This window comes from Ochotona curzoniae, unplaced genomic scaffold (genome assembly GCF_017591425.1).
Source record: "Ochotona curzoniae isolate NIBS_2020 unplaced genomic scaffold, NIBS_Ocur_1.0 contig_2318, whole genome shotgun sequence".
In the NCBI taxonomy this organism is placed as follows: domain Eukaryota; kingdom Metazoa; phylum Chordata; class Mammalia; order Lagomorpha; family Ochotonidae; genus Ochotona; species Ochotona curzoniae.
The window spans coordinates 3,536,441-3,552,192 of record NW_024465419.1 but is presented as its reverse complement, the minus strand read 5'-3'; the positions used below and the strand labels follow the sequence as shown (position 1 = coordinate 3,552,192).

The 15,752-nt window shown below is 47.1% G+C and overlaps 1 pseudogene; it reads right to left on the bottom strand.

Moving 5' to 3' along the window:
* Positions 1–15,079: 15,079 nt before the first annotated feature.
* Positions 15,080–15,533, bottom strand: LOC121151364 (annotated as a pseudogene).
* Positions 15,534–15,752: the final 219 nt, after the last annotated feature.

The following is a 15,752-nucleotide window of genomic DNA, read 5'->3' as shown; positions in this document are numbered from 1 at the left end:
TGACAAAGCCAGAAATGACCACGTTCCAAAAGCAAAACCGATTCGACATTTTGAGTTGGGAGAAGTCACCGACTTTTCCTGAACTCCTGTTCAAAGTCAAAATAAGAAGGATAAACTCCCTAGATAAAGGCTTTTTTAGGGGTCAAGTCAGAGTGTGCTGGAGGGAACGTGTCTGTCCCGCAGAGCGAACTCTCTTCCTTTTCTCTTCCTTACTACAGGTAACTTCACCTCCCCCCAGTAGACTTCCCATTGGCAAAGAGACCAGGGAAGTAATTCACCTCCCCTGGATCCTTTGCTTAGTGGGAAGAAAATTCTACAGCCTTGTAAGCTGGTGCGTGTTTGCTGCAGAAAGAGGTTGTGTGTTGTACTCTGAGCTTTGGGAATTGTCACTTGCAGAACTTTGTATAGAATATACCTATGCATATGAGCTCCCAGCTGATACAAAGACACACATCAAGTCATCCAACAATCACATTTCTGCCCAGCCCTCTTCACACCACAGTTTTTTTAAAAATTAAGATTTTCATATCACCTCTTAAAGTAATGAATGGTGAAGGGCAGTACATTCAGAATAGATTCTGGCTTGCAGCAAGAAGTTTCAAAGAATGCTGAAATTTAATACTCAGGTTTTTAAGTCTGGTCCTTTGAGGTTATTTTCACAGGGCAAGAGTGGATGGGTTTCTGAGAAGAAAATTCTGAGACACCAGCAAAATAAAGGAACAATTTTACGGGCACACAGTGGATTCATCCCCTTTAACCTGTTTGCATGTTTGAAAATTATAGCAGGAATCACAGGTACAGACATACAACCCAAGACACTGAGAAGATTTACTGAAATGACAGAAAATAAAAATCCAGCTTTGTAGTTTCAAGAGGAAATTGCAGGGATGGAAAATGTGTAGTTTTACTTTACTCATTAAAATGCTTTTCAAAAACTTTAAAAGTTGTACATGCTACAAGAACGCAAACATTACAGATGGGCTTGCAATATTAACTAATTAATGTTAATATCAATTCATTAAAATGCCCGCAGGGCTAATTCTACGTTGATCAGTTCTAGAGTTTCACTGTCTAGTGGGATGGTTAACAACCCTCCCCTCTGTTCTCTGTTATTCCCATTTCTACTGTAGCTTACCACAGCCATGGTACAGCACTAGAGCCCCACAGCGGCTTCTTAGTCCGGTGAGGACCAGGCTCACGGGCCCCATCTAGATGGACAAAAAGGGCCCCTTTTGATGGACATTTCTGGTGGAGGAAGATAGGGGCCAGTAGGTGAAATATTGATGCCCTTGTCCTAAGAAAAAGTTTGTGTTTTTACAGCAACTGATCACAGGCGATCGGAAGTGCTCACCTCCGTGGCTTTAAATTCACTTCTTTGTTATGCTTCTCTAGGGAAGCTCAGCAGTAGTCTTTCCTCAGGAGGCAAACTCTAAGATTAGTCCTTCCCCATCCCCAATCCAACCAATCCTTGTTCCGCTGGCGTCAGCATCTCGGAACACTGAGGGGTTTTGCCTACCCAGGTGCCTGCACTCCAGATTTAACAAAACGTTGGATTTGCACGAACCAGAGAAGGCAAAAAGATAGTTAATAATCTGGTGGCAGGGGCGAGGGGAATAAAGAGGCTGGATTGTGGGCTGTAGACCGTGGGGCTCGGCGGCCGGCACTCCAGAGGTTACCCCGGCCAAGAAGAGGAAACCACGACAACGCGCACCTGCTGCCAAGGGTCTGAAGTCCTTGGCTTTACGCAAAGGTGCACGCCCTGCGGTGGAGCAAGCGCTCACGAACTTGACTGCAAACAAATGCTTCTGGAAAGTTAAAACAGGGCTTTCCAGGAGCCGTTCGGCCTTCTTGCCTGCCATGCCGACTCTCCACAAGGTCGCGACTTGACACCCAGGAAAAGACTAGCTTTCCTCCGAGGAGGGGAGGGGATTTTAGTTTTGGAGTGTTATTTTCTGTTCAGGAGAAAAATGAAACTCCAAAACCTCGGTCGTGAACCCGTGGGCGGAGACAGAGCGGAGCAAGGCTACGAGCAAGGCTCTAGCAGAGTTCTCGGCCGCACAGGTGGAGTGCGGCGGCGGAACTCGCCTTCTCCCACGGCAGTCCTGGGGCGCACGCGGTGCCTTGATATTCCCCTGGCTGTGGCTTACCTGAAACGTTTGAGGCAGTTCGGTCCCGAAACGGCGTGCCGGGTGAAGGGGAGCGGGGCGTGTGACAGAAGGAGAGCAACCCGGTCGCGGGATACACCGGTGACGATCAGAGCCAGCCCCGAGCGCGCTGTGCCAAACAATGTCGCTAAATCCTTTAGGGAACCCGAAAGGCAAGGGCGAGCCGAGCGCCGGCGGGTTCCCCGAGCTGAGCAAAGGACCCGTCTCCAGCATCCCCTCCGTCAAGGTGGGCTAAGGCCAAGGGCTAGCCGTGGGCGCTGCTAGAGGGCCGGCTGCGCCCGGCCCGGGGGAGGCGGAGCGCAGGAGCGAAAGATACGCAAGAACCGCTCTATTGAGTCAGCAGCTGTGGCGCAGAAAACACTTGCTCCCACTCCTAGAGAGTTTTAGGGAACCTAGGGATTGACTGGGGATTAGAAAATTAGAGCAGGGCCCGGCGCGGTGGCGCAGTGGTTAAGGTCCTCGCCTTGCACGCCCGGGATCCCATATGGGCGCCGGTTCTATCCCGGCAGCCCCACTTCCCATCCAGCTCCCTGCCTGTGGCCCCGGAAAGCAGTCGAGGACGGCCCAAAACTTTGGGACCCTGCACCCACGTGGGAGACCCGGAAGAGGCTCCTGGCTTTGGTTCGGCATAGCACGGCCGTTGCGCTCACTTGGGGAGTGAATCATGGGACGTAAGATCTTCCTCTCTGTCTCTCCTCTCTGTATATCCGCCTTTCCAATAAAAAAATAATAAAAATAAATCTTAAAAAAAAAAAAAGAAAATTAGAGCAAAGGATTCAATACCAAACCATCTCCAGGGTCCTAGAAGTGCCGGTCTGGCGGTCTGGCATTCGGACACCTGCCTGGAGGAGACCTAGGGGCCCTAATGGAGAGAATGACAACCCCGGATGACAGACACCCAATTTTGAGTGTTGGAAAAGGTTTTAAGGCACTGTCTCATGGATCAGCAAGCTTCTTTTTTTTTTTTTTATTGTTGTTAACATTGTATTATGTGATACCAGCAAGCTTCTTTAAAAAAAAAAAAGAAAGAAAAGAAAGACTTCGCGTGCATTTCGGCCTTTCAAGTTCTCCCTTTGTTTTTTGAATAGGGAATTGAAAGGTGGGGTAGTAATTTACTGCAATGTGTAGAAATTGCACATCATAAATGAAATTGGAACTGCAATAAGCAGCAGTTTTCAGAACAACTTGAGCAAAGCGCTGGGGATTTCAAACTATTCAGCCTGCTTTATTCTTCGTCCTCTACTTTTTTTGGCTAAAATTTGTGTCAGAAAAGTCGAAAAGGGAAAACTGGCCTCTGCTCTACTAGCCTTGAACGTGCCAGGATCTCATATGGTCATTGGTTCTAATCCCGGCAGCCCCGCTTCCCATCCAGCTCCCTGCCTGTGGCCTGGGAATGCAGTTGAGAACGGCCCAAAGCTTCAGGACCCTGTGCCCACCTGGGAGACCTGGAAGAAGCTCCTGGCTGCTGGCTTTGGATTAGCTCAACTCCAGCCTTTGTGCTCACTTGGGGAGTGAACCATCGTACAGACGATCCTCCTCTCTGTCTCTCCTCTCTGTATATCTGACTTTCCAATAAAAATAAACAAATCTGAAAAAAAGAAGAAGAAGAAACCAATGTGAGATCCTTGGGTCAGCTGTCTAAAAGTCTTTGATAGAAGTTTTCCCCCCTTTCTAAAAAATGCAAACAGCTCATAAAAATGAAATCAGCCCTTCCCCAGGGATAGCTTCAAGATAGACTTGCTAGAAACCCGCATCCCAGTGCTCCCTGCACACCTTCGCTTTGCATCTACAAACTTGGAATAGTCTTCGGTCCCTCTGGAACCTCAGTCCCCACCACTTCCAGTTCTCAGAAGGAGAATTTAGTATTCCTAAGGTGTGACCCTTCACTTACCTGTTGGAAATCTTCTCCCCCTTCAGTGAGGTCAATCCTTGCACTACAGGCTAAGGTAAAGTTCTCCCTGAGACTTGTTGTGTCCTGTCACTGACTGAGAGAACCCTGTGACTCTCCTTTTGAACAAAAACTTGAGTTGGTGCTCAAGCAAGAAGAGTACTTAAATGTGGAGGTGGTCACCTGTTGCCCCAGAGAAGTAAGCAGTGGGAATTGCGCATACCCAAAGCACAATCTTTCATAAGTCAGAGCTTTTCTGATCCCATCTCAGGAGTATAAACCCTGGAGCAGTGTCTGGAAAATCCCCATGGCATTGCTGCTGGCATGAGAACTCCCTCCCTGCTCCCGCCCTGCCCAGTACCCACCAACCCAGATCAGGTGTGGGTTGCCTGCCAGGATGAAACTTCTGGCTTTTCTAGCACCTTGGTGTCTTGATGCTGAGACACCTCTCCAGAAGTCAGCCGAAATGTTGAAATCTGACCCTATGATCTTAGGCCTTAGGCGGCAGGCTCCCTGGTGTCCTGCTCTGGCATCAAGGTTACTAAATGCTAATTTCCATTACTGCCACCCTGGATGGTGAGGTGCCTGGGGGCGCTTGGCAGAGACCTGCCTTCTGAGATTTGGGAAGCCACAGGAGTCCCAGTGAAGTGGGTCGTGAGATTGGAGGAGCTGCCTTCCTGGGGCAGGTGGCTCCATGACTGGGTCCTACAGAACCCGACCAGAGCTCCAGCTTGAACCCCTGGCCGCATCGCCCTGTATGACTTGGACTTACTCTACCCTGAGCGGGGCTTCCCTGTGGGCCTTGACCCCGTCCCTGAGGCTCACGCCTAACTCATCCCTGCTGGACTGTACATAGCGGGAACGGACCTTCCCCGCAGCCAGGTGGTCTAGGGACTCACAGGCAGCGAGCACCTCCACTCAAGTGCAACTAGGAGCTCTGGAGTGTTCCAAGGCCCGACTTCTGGGGCGCTGCAGCAGCTTTCAGATGCACTTGCATAGCTCTCCTGGTGGTCATCATCCTCATCCTTAACAGCACCCACCACCAACCCAGGATGGCCAGTTGCCCTTTCTGGGGGAGCTCTTCAGGTCGCGGGGGTCCAGCCAGCTTACTGAGCTCCCTGGACAGCTCAGGGCTGCCCTTAATGTTTTAAATATCTGCTTTGATCTCTGATATTCCTTCCACTTGTCAGACCACATGCCGAATTCTGACAGAATGAACTCACAGAAGGAACTCTCAGTATGGACTTTACAGAAGGAGCAATGTGTAACACTGCTAACCTCTCAAAGGAGGCAGTGCAAAAAAGAGCTCATGTAAGTATATGCAAAATTAATCTATTTCCATTGTCTTTATGCCCTTCATTCCTCTGTTAATTATTTTTAAAAAGTGGGAAAGGAATAAGTGGTGAATTGAAAGTATTTTTCCTTAGGAAGTCATGTCATTCCAGCTAGCTTTAAATATTTGCCTAATATTTACTTGTTACCTTCTACACTTAATTGCTTCTAAGGTTCCTGGTTACTGATGTTTTAATACATTGAAATAAATACTTCTTAAAATTTACGCATATGTAGATTTTATACGCTTCAAAATGAATTGAAGTATGTCTATGATAGAGTGGTAAGGAAACAGATAACACATTTAAATGGGTGATTGGAAGACGATCAATGAACAACCTGAATGAATCCTTCTAGGGACGGGAAGCCATCTGGGACTGGCCTCATTCATCAGCCTTACTGGAAGGATGGCCAAATGGCTGCTGGGAAGCAGGGTGATGGTAGCTTTATGTGTCCTGTCAGCCAGGAGCTCAGACAGCAGAATGAAGACACTGCCAGCTATGGTCTGGAAGGATGGGAGCAGGAAATGAATACTGGAGGAAATCCTACTGCCTAACTTCCTGGCCAGATCTAGCCCCCAACCGAAGGACAGTGTATGGGAAGGAGCAGGGAGCCCGGGTTGAAAGAAGCAGACTTTCCTGTAAGTAACTCAGTGGGAGAGAATTGAGAATGAATTCCATGCATAAAATTGACTGTAATTCTAGGAAGGTGAAAGGTAATGGAGGGCATGTGGGGGTATTAGCTGTTGTTGTTTTCATCCTTGGAAAGTTCATGATGCAGGTGGAGACACAGAAAAAGATGAGCAGCTCTGGGGCACCACTGTGCTACAACTGCTGCCTAGGAAGCCCACCCCAATGTGAATGCTGGTTCTGGTCCTGGCTGCTGCAGGTTCTAGCCCTGCCTTCAAATCTGCTTGGAGACATAGTGGAACAGGGGCCTGAGGGTTTCGGTCCCTACCACTCCCAGAGGCTTACCGGACAAAGTACTGGGCTCCTGACTTCAGGCTGGCCTATCCTGGCTCTTGCTGTCTCTGCAATTCTGCCTTTCAAACAAATACATACATTTTAAAAAAATATTTATTTACTTTTATTGGAAGGGCAGACTTACAGAAAGAAGGAGAGACACGGACAAAGATCTCCTATCTGCTAGTTCACTCCCTACATGGCTGACACGGCTAGAGCTGAGCCAATCCGAAGCCAGAAGACTCTTCCAAGGTCTCTAATGTTCGTACAGCATTCCAAGCGGTGGGCCGTCCTCAACCACTTGCCTAGGCCATAGATAGGAAACAGGAGCAGTAGTGGGGCAGCTGGGACATGAACTAGCACCCATTACGATGCTGATGCTCGTAGGCAGATAGTTGATCTACTGCACTGACCCTAAAACATATACCTTTAAAGCTAATAGTTGACATCACTTCCTAGAGAGCTCAGTTGGCTCCCTTGTTGGAGCTTGTGTCTTGCTCCTTAAGTTGTTAGAGTTGGAAATGCGAGTCTCAAAACAGATTTTCCCCAAAGTTTAGAGTGGATCCGTACTTAGGGATAAGTCACATTAAAATAGTTGATTAATAAATGCCATTCTCCATCTTAGAATAGTGTTCCTTTCTTACTATTTATCGTATGCTTATTTAAGGTTTTGTAGAAACAAAATCATGTATGTTTTCCAAAACAGAGTTGTAATGTTTGGGTACTTTTGCCTAGAATTGATGTGGAGGGTGTTTGGTGAGTGATTTTTGTAGAAAGAGTGTGCTATAAATGAAATTCTTTCTAAAAGGAATTTTATTTAATTTTTCCTTTACACATTTCAGAAATTAGTTTTATTTGAAAGGAAAAGAGAGGACCATCTGCTGGTTTATTCCCTGTATCTCTATAGCAGGGGCCCAGCACAGTGGCCTGGTGGCTCAAGTCCTAACCTTGTACTCACTGGGATGTATATGGGCATTGGTTCTAATCCCTGCTATTCCACTTTCCATCCAGCTCCCCACTTGTGGCCTGGGAAAGCAGTGGAGGATGGCCTGGAACCTTGGAAACCTGCACCTACATGGAAGACCCAGAGGAGGCTCATGGCTCCTGGCTTTGTATCAGCTCAGCTCTGGCTGTTGTAGCCACCTGGGGAGTGAATCATTGGACGAAAGATCTTCCTCTCTGTCTTCCCTTCTCTCTATGTATTTATCTTTCCAATAAAAATAAATGAATTTAAAAAAAAATCTCTATAACAGAAGGGGGTGAGTCAAATAGAACACAAGTAGGAGGAGTATTTAACCCATCATCTGCTGCCTCCCAAGGTACAAAATTAGTAGGAAACTAGAATTTGTTATGGAACTTAGAGTTGAAGTCAGGCATCTCGAGTGACTGCTTTACCACTGTGTCGAGCAACACATCACAAAAACACAACATACTTTCACAAGATGAAAATTGTGTTAGGGAAATAGTGGGCTCATCCCTCTTGGGTTACCACTTCCACGGGAGGACATAAAACTAAGACAGCGGCTGGGGTGGAATGGGATGTGGGACAGACTGGATTACTGCTACACTTACTGGCAAACCAGGGTAGGGGGTGGGCCTGGTTGGGGTTATTGTGGGTCGCTCCAACCTAGGCTACAGCTCCCGCTGGTTTATGTGAGGGCCAAGTATGTGCTGGGCAGAACCAGACTGGACTGCAACACCCATTGGCTCCAGTGGAAGACGGGAGTGAACACAGAACCAACCCAGGAATTGCAACCACCAGCTGATTGGAGCGATGGACGGTGCCAGGCCCTGTACTTGTTAGCACATACAAGAAGTTTCTTTGGAGATCTTCCTAATCTAAATGCTGGACTCAGAACCATAACAAAGAAAAGAGCGAAGACAGACCGGGTCAACCAACCATCTAAGCTATGATGGACTATGTCAATCAGTGGATTTTTCAAAGACCTCATAGTGCTTGGAGCGGCAAGATTGACAGCGATTCATAACTGTTGCAATATCAAAACCACTTGAGCAAGAACCTCAGAGCATGCCCTACACCCGGGACTTGGGGAGGGTGGGAAATTGGGTGGGCCTTCTCCCTTAAAACCCCCCTTTTAAACATGAAGGTAACAATATGGAAAACATATTAGTATTATCCACTTTCCTGTAGCCCTTGAACCTTCTTACCCTAATTAACTATGTAAAGAATGTCAAAATAAAATTTATTAAAAATAAAAAAAAAAAAAAAGAAAATTGTGTTGCATAATAAGAACTGAGACCACAGCTCCTTCCATGTCCCAGGTGGCATGTGTGGTGGGATTAGTTGGTATCTCCCCAGCCTCTGTTTTTCTGTTTTACCCCAACGGAACTTTGGTTTTCCTTCTGGCCTCCTAAGTCTTGAGGTCCGGAGGGAGGGAAGATCTTCTCAGTTGAGCCCCGTTTGTCTCAAGTCTTTTGGAATGTTCCCGTCCTCCACCCCTATCAAGTTAACAGATGACCCATGTCAGGGCCAAGAGAAGGGAGTGACTGGGACAGGCTCTCCAGGGACACAGTGAGGTGAACAGCTGTCAGACTCAAAGCCATGCTGCTCATGAGACGCATGGCAGGTGGCATGGACATGAAACCGTTGTGAGGGGTGGGAGAGCAGGGATGCAGCAGAATGTTGAGCCAAGGTGACGGTATCTCGATGAGCCCCTGAATCAAGGCTCCCGGGGAATGATTGCTACCACCGAATGCTTCTATTGTGTGGGCAAACACAGTCCATTTACTGTTTAAACTCCTGTTTAAGCATTCATTTTCTTTTCATATGAACAGAGGGATTTGTAAGAGATGATCAGGGTGTATCTCAGGCTGGAGACATGACGGTTATTCCTATGGTTAGTAGAAGGGAATCACAAATGTGGGCTGTCCTTGGATCAGTCATTTGCTTTGCCCTGAAGACTGTCGGAAGTGCCGGACCTCAGACCATGTCAGAGCAGCTGCATCACTTTCTGGTCTAGAGCATGCTTCTGGAACGCACATACTGACCTCCTAGGGGTTTGCCAGTTCTCCTAAGTAGATTCTACCTACTAATGAGTTCCCAGGTGAGACTAGTGCCCCATACTTGGAACTCAAGCCCCAAGAGCCACACTGACTTCATAGGGGCCATTCTTAACTGAAAACATGCCAAACCCAGGAACAGGCATCAGAGTCATTTTAGAAAAGCCACTGGACTAGACCGTTTGGGATCATATCTAACCTTCCAGCCATGTCTGCAACACCCTTCACTTCTGCACGGCCTGCCCTCTACTCACCACGGAGTGCTTTCTTCTCTTCAAATTTTCGGGTATTGCTCATGTTAGAACTGTACTGGTTAGGGCCTAATGCAATGGCTCAGTGACTAAGTCCTCACCTTGCAAGTGTCAGAATCCCATATGGTTGTTGGTTCCTGTCCCAGCTGCTCCACTTTCCATCCAGCTCCCTGCTTGTGGCCTGGGAAAGCAATAGAGGACAGCCTAAAGCCTTGGAACTCCGCACTCACCCACTTGGGACATGGGAAGAAGCTCCTGGCTCCTGGCTTCAGATCAGCTCAACTCTAGCCATTGTGGCCATTTGGCGAGTGAACCAGTAGATACAAGATTTCTCTCTCTTTGTCTCTCCTCTGAGTAACTCTGCCTTTCAAATAAAAATAAGACAAATACCTTTTTAGAAAAGGAATAAAATATAACAAAAGATATGATATCTGAGAGTTTATTTCTTCTTCAAAAAAAGCTAAACATCTCCTGATGTGATTCTAACTGTAGTTATTAAAATCTGAACATATCACAAGATTACTGGAAAAAAATCACTGATTTATTTGGGTGCATGTTTATTCCATCTGATGTTTATGGAGTATTATACACCAGGCACACTATGTTGTGTCTCCAAAGATACACAAGACTCATTCCCTGAGCTCAAGGACGTTGAGGTCTTACATAAGGGACAGGTGTATAGACAAATAATTGTGATGGTGTGTGCATTGTGACAACATAAAGTATAGTCCTGGCATCAGGTGGAGGACTAGATTCTGTTACAAGGGGACATGGAATAAAATTAGCGATGTCTGACATTTGTTGAGCACTCACCACGGAACAAGAAGGCTGTGGGGAAGTGCTAGTGACTGTGGTCTTGAAGGAGGAGCATGTCCAGGGAAAAAGGAGAGTGGGAGCAGGGGTGAGTCAATTCTGCATGTGGAGAGGAGAGGGCAGGAAGCGGAGGGAAGCTACTTCTGTCTTCTTACTTTACATTGAGGTTGTGACCTGAAAGGGAATGGCGGAGGCTTGGGGGGCTGCTGGGAGGGCTGCAGAGCCCTGTGGACTCGGGTCCTGTTGTTCTGCATTGTCAAAAGCCCATATGAAGTTGCATTTCACAGATCAGCTTCCGCCTTCAGCCTTGCAGTGCCCAGTTAGGGAGAGATGCAGCCATAGGACTCACTCAATCTGTGTTGTCAGCCCTGCTGAGAAGACAGCAAGGGCCAGGAGTGCTGGAAATACTGTGCCTCAAGAGTTCAGTGGAGTCAAATATAGAGCAATTTACAAGGAGAGATCTGTTATGCATAGAGAAAAGGGAAGGAGAAACTGGGATGGTGGAATCAAAGGGGAATTTCAGATGTGGAGTGGCTTAGGGGGCCACAATGTGCAGAGACGGGCATGGATGGGATTGGTGCAGGAGCGGGTCACTGGAACTGTGGAGGCCAGGATGATCCTGTGCCCCGTGCTCGGAGGAGGAGAGGAGAAGGGCAACTGTTCCTGTCAGTGGAGAGTTCACAAGACTTCACCAGCTGGTTGGCTGTAGGAGAAAGGCCTGTCCAGTGAGAGTAGATTTGAACAAATACAACCAGGAAATATAGGAGGGATAGGATGGGGAGAAGACTGGGGAGAAGCCCTTGAAATGCAAAACACAGCAACAGTGTCACCGGAAAACCCACTCAGATTGGACAAGATTGAGGAAAAGAGGACAGGAACAGCTAACGATAAAAGGAAAACTTACCCATCCTTCTGAAAACCTAGAGATAGATTTTCTTTTCTTTTCTTTTAGGGGCTAATGATCCAGATCTAGAAATTTGCTGGAGGCAACCACAGTGGCCAAAGGCTAAACAAAAGCTGGTCTCTTATCAGTGCTGTTCTGATTGGTAGGGCTTATAGATAATGGTTGTTAGCAATGCACTACTTTGGAGAACTTCCTGTTAGAATTAATTGTACTTGGTTACTAGGGGCTCAACATCTATAGTCTTAGTAAAAGTGGGTTGTGGTCCCTAGACCACAGATGTTCCTCCCACCCTATTACTAGGACCCTTTCCTACCAGCCTCAGGACATTAGGCATCAGAAGGTGTGTCTCCTCCCAGAATCATCCTGTTCCAGCAAGACAGCTATCTCCAAACGTGCACAGAGACCTCAGAGCCATCCACAGACCTTTCGGGGCCAGAGCAGCCCTGCACACCAGGTCTGCTTCAGCGCCCTCCCCAGGTGTCCTCAGGTCTCCTTTCACTGCCAAGGACTGAAGGGAGGCCTTGCCTTTCCCAAGTGGCTCCCCTGGCGTAAAAAACAGAGAAGCTGGGGGGCTCTTGGGCTTCTATCAAGGGTCCACAGAACCACCACAGGCACAATGTGCCCTACGCAGTGTGTAAGAGGATCCAGGTGTGGCTATTTATAGCCAAGCCCAGCTCGGGCAGCGCCTCTGGTTACTCATGGTGCTTGGCCCTGCTTGAAAGCATGAACAATCCCTTCCAGGCACTCCCTGTTTTTCACTTCCCGCTGACCACAGGGCTCCTCCTCTGTCTGACCTGTGGGGGTCAACATCCTCTCCAACAGATACACCCCACTTCCTCCCTGAGCCTGAGCTGGAGGGGCCCTTTGTTGGCTTCAGGGGTTCCAGGAGAAGTGTTTCCTCTGCCCCTCCGTTATCACATCAAACATTCAGGATCCATGGCCTTGGGGTACTGGAGGTTTGCGGCAGAAAGAAACCCTCCGGAAGAAACTTGGAAGAGGCAGGCTCTGAAATATCCATCAGCCAAGGTGGGCCAAGGTTCCCCCAGACAAGGATGGACAGGGAGCTCAAGGCCCTGGGCCAGGTGGGAAGAGCAGCAGAGGAGCTTGCTAGAGAGTTAGGGTGCTGGGCAGGTGGTGGGCTGTGGAGGTAGAAAGACCTGGTTGGAGTCAAAGAGAGAGTACCTTGTTTATCACTGGGGCCAGTTTCCCAACCACTCTGAGTATTGTTTCCTCGGCTGTGGAAAGTGGCTGCCAGGTTCAGTCTGCACGGCCTCTGAGCCACAATATTAGAGGAACTGTCTGTGTCTGTGTCTCCCTGAGAGGGAGGTGAGGGCACAGCCATGCTCCTGCTCTGCCAACCCAGCTCAGCATGCTGCAATGCAACCTGTGCCTGCAGAATATGTGCTTTTCTCAGCTGTCTTAACTCATTAAGACACAAACACCTACTGGTTTTGTCTGGCTCCAGGTTCACGTCTGAACTATGTCCTTTTAAATCACCCTTTCTTGTTACTTAAGACTATTTTGAAAATGAGTAATGCAAAAAAAAAAAAGTCCTTCCCCATCAAGCCTCCCTGTGTTCCTGTCAGATCCCTTGCAAACCCTTCTCTGAAGGCTTAAGCAGGGAAGGTATCTCCCATCAAGGAGGGTGGGGCGATCTACCTTACAGATGTCAGATGCTCCTCCTGCCCCATGGTGGCCTCATGCTGTGTGTGTGGGAAGGATCGCGAAGGAGACAGGTTTGTTTGTTTGTTTGTTTCTTCTTTTTTTTTTTTTTTTTTTACTATAGGGTCAGTCTTGTAGATCTCTTCCTGCTGTATCTATAGTCATCCACTGGGTTCAAACTCCCTGTGTTCCCTTCTCCATGAGCCACATTGGACTGTATTGCAGGTACTACTGTCACACTTCTTAAGGGGTGACCTTTTCCACTTCAACTCCCTCCAACTCCTACCCTGGCTAATCACCCCACAGCCTCTGTGCTGATGCTCCCTCCCTGGAAGGCAGATTTCTCCCTGCAAGGCAGCCCAGACTTGGCTTCCTTCCGTTCCGCCCCTGGGGAAATTCATGGGTCCCTGGAGGTATCCCAGTTGGCCCCAAAGCATATGTCTTGTCTGTCCTCTGCCCCTGGAACAACTTCTCTGTTTAGGTGAGACCATCAATTCTGATTCATACTTACACATCAAACCAGGGCCCAGAATTCATCTCTCCTTTAATGCCTCCCTTGCCATCTCTGCCGTGCTTTAAAAGTTGTAGTATGGCATGGCAGACATGGCTTGGAAGGGTCTTTTGAGATGTTTCCATGAGGTGTTTTTGTTTTGTGATGCAAATGAAAAAGACTTTATTTTGTTAAAGTATTTCTTAGAAAGTCCACTACGGTTTTTATCATCCTTTCTTGTTTCTCCAAACAAACTTGGCTGGAAGGTGCAGAAAAAAAAGCAGGGGCAGGAGACACAATGCAACACTTGAGAATGGAGCGCGCATGCTCAGTCCAAAGCCGGTTCCCATTCATTTGCAAGGTGGAAGCAGTTATTTTCAAAACTCACTGATTACAGGCAAACCTTCCTGAGTGTATTTGAGATATATAGCTAATATGTTAATATTAAAAAGCCCTTCCTCCAGACTCTTAAGTTATGGCTTTCATATAACAGAAATAATTTGTATTTTCAGGGAAAATTTGTTCTCCTCTCAAACCACAGGCCTGGACATTTAAATGAGTACCTTTTAATTGGACATTTTTACTGTTTCTACCCTTGTAGCCCCTGTGGGAGACCAGGATGGAATTTTGGCTCCTGACTTCTTCCTGATCAACGCCTGGCCGTTATGGTCCTTTGGAGAATGAATCAGCCAATGGAAAATCTTCCCCTCTCTCTGTTGCTCTACCTTCCAACTAAAATGAACAAATCAACCTTTTTCAAAAATTCAGAAGAGTATTTGGCAAAAGTAAGTTTCTTTGACAGCTGTTCTATTTCATTGTGCTTGGTAATATCTGTATTTAATAAATTGTCTAGATAATAGAAATTATTTCATTTAGTCTTGCTTATCACGTAGTATTAACACATTCGGCATTACACGATGTAGTAGCACTCAACAAATAACAGACTGTTGTTCAGACACTGCTCATGGCTGGAGATTATGGACACCTTTACTCGATGCTACCTCTGGCCTGTTTGGCTTGCACATGAAAGAAGCCAAACTCTAACTGGTCTAATAAAGAAAGGGGGGCTGTACTGGCTGTGCAGCTCAGTCATGGAAATGGCAGATGAACTCTCTTGTTTTTCTCATATGAGCTCCTCTTTGCACATCAGCTTTATTCCCCCAGCCTGGGAATCTTCTTGGCCTCATTGCTATAATTGCCAATGCCAGCAGAAAAATCCATGGAAAGCCACAGGCAAATTTTTGAACCAATTATTGTGGCTAGCTCGACCACAATTATTGTGGCTAGGTATCATGCTGGCCTGAGCCTGAGTTGTCAGTGGTGGTAATTTTGTTTCTAGATCCCGGCGCGTTTAAGACGAGGACTTTAGCCACTAGACCATAGTGTTGGGCCACGACATGCGATTCTTATTACTAATTAATGTGTAATCATAGAGCCTTTCTGTTCCTTAAGAATTGTTTCACAGTATTCCTTTCTCATGGATGTGTCATTGCTTACTTATCTCCAGTTTTTTTTTCCTAATATGGATACTTCTAGTAAGACTGTTTTTAATGGTGAAAAACATATTTAGAATTAGAAAACTGGATGTAATTTAGACAACCCCAATTTTGTTGGTAACATCCAGAGCCATAATCAAGAGCCAGTCGCATGTAAACTTTCTTTTCTGTCTCAGGTCTGATGAGTGTGTTGACTTTGGCCACGTCAATGTCACAGAGTTTCTTCATCGCCTGTGTGGTCTGGTGCTTTTTGGCCTTGACATCCACAATGAGTGTGTTGTTGTCTTCTAATTTCTTTATAACAAACTCTGTGGTAGGAGGAACTTATTGAAGGCATAGTGGTCAAGCTTGTTCCTCCTGGGGGGCAGTCTTCTGGGGGTATTTTTGTTGCCTCTCCAGGTGCAACATCTTGGGCCACAGGAAGATGAGTGACGGGCAGATCTTCTGGCTGCGGACACCTCTCAGCACCTCCTTTTTGGCCTTCAGTGTCTTTGCTTTGGCTTTGGGTTTGGGAGGGGCAGGAGCTTCCTTCTTTGCCTTCAGGGCCATCTTGATGAAAAGCAAGGTTTTTTAAAAACTTATCTATTTATTCATTTAAAAGGCAGAGTAATAGAGAGTGAAAAGGAGAGAGATCCTCAGCAGCTGATTCACTCCCCAAATGTTCACAGCAACCAGGGCTGAATTAAACCAAAGCCAGGAGCCCAGAATTCCATCTGAGTCTCCCTCAGACATGCCAGGGAGCCAAGTACTTGGTAATGCTTTGTAGGT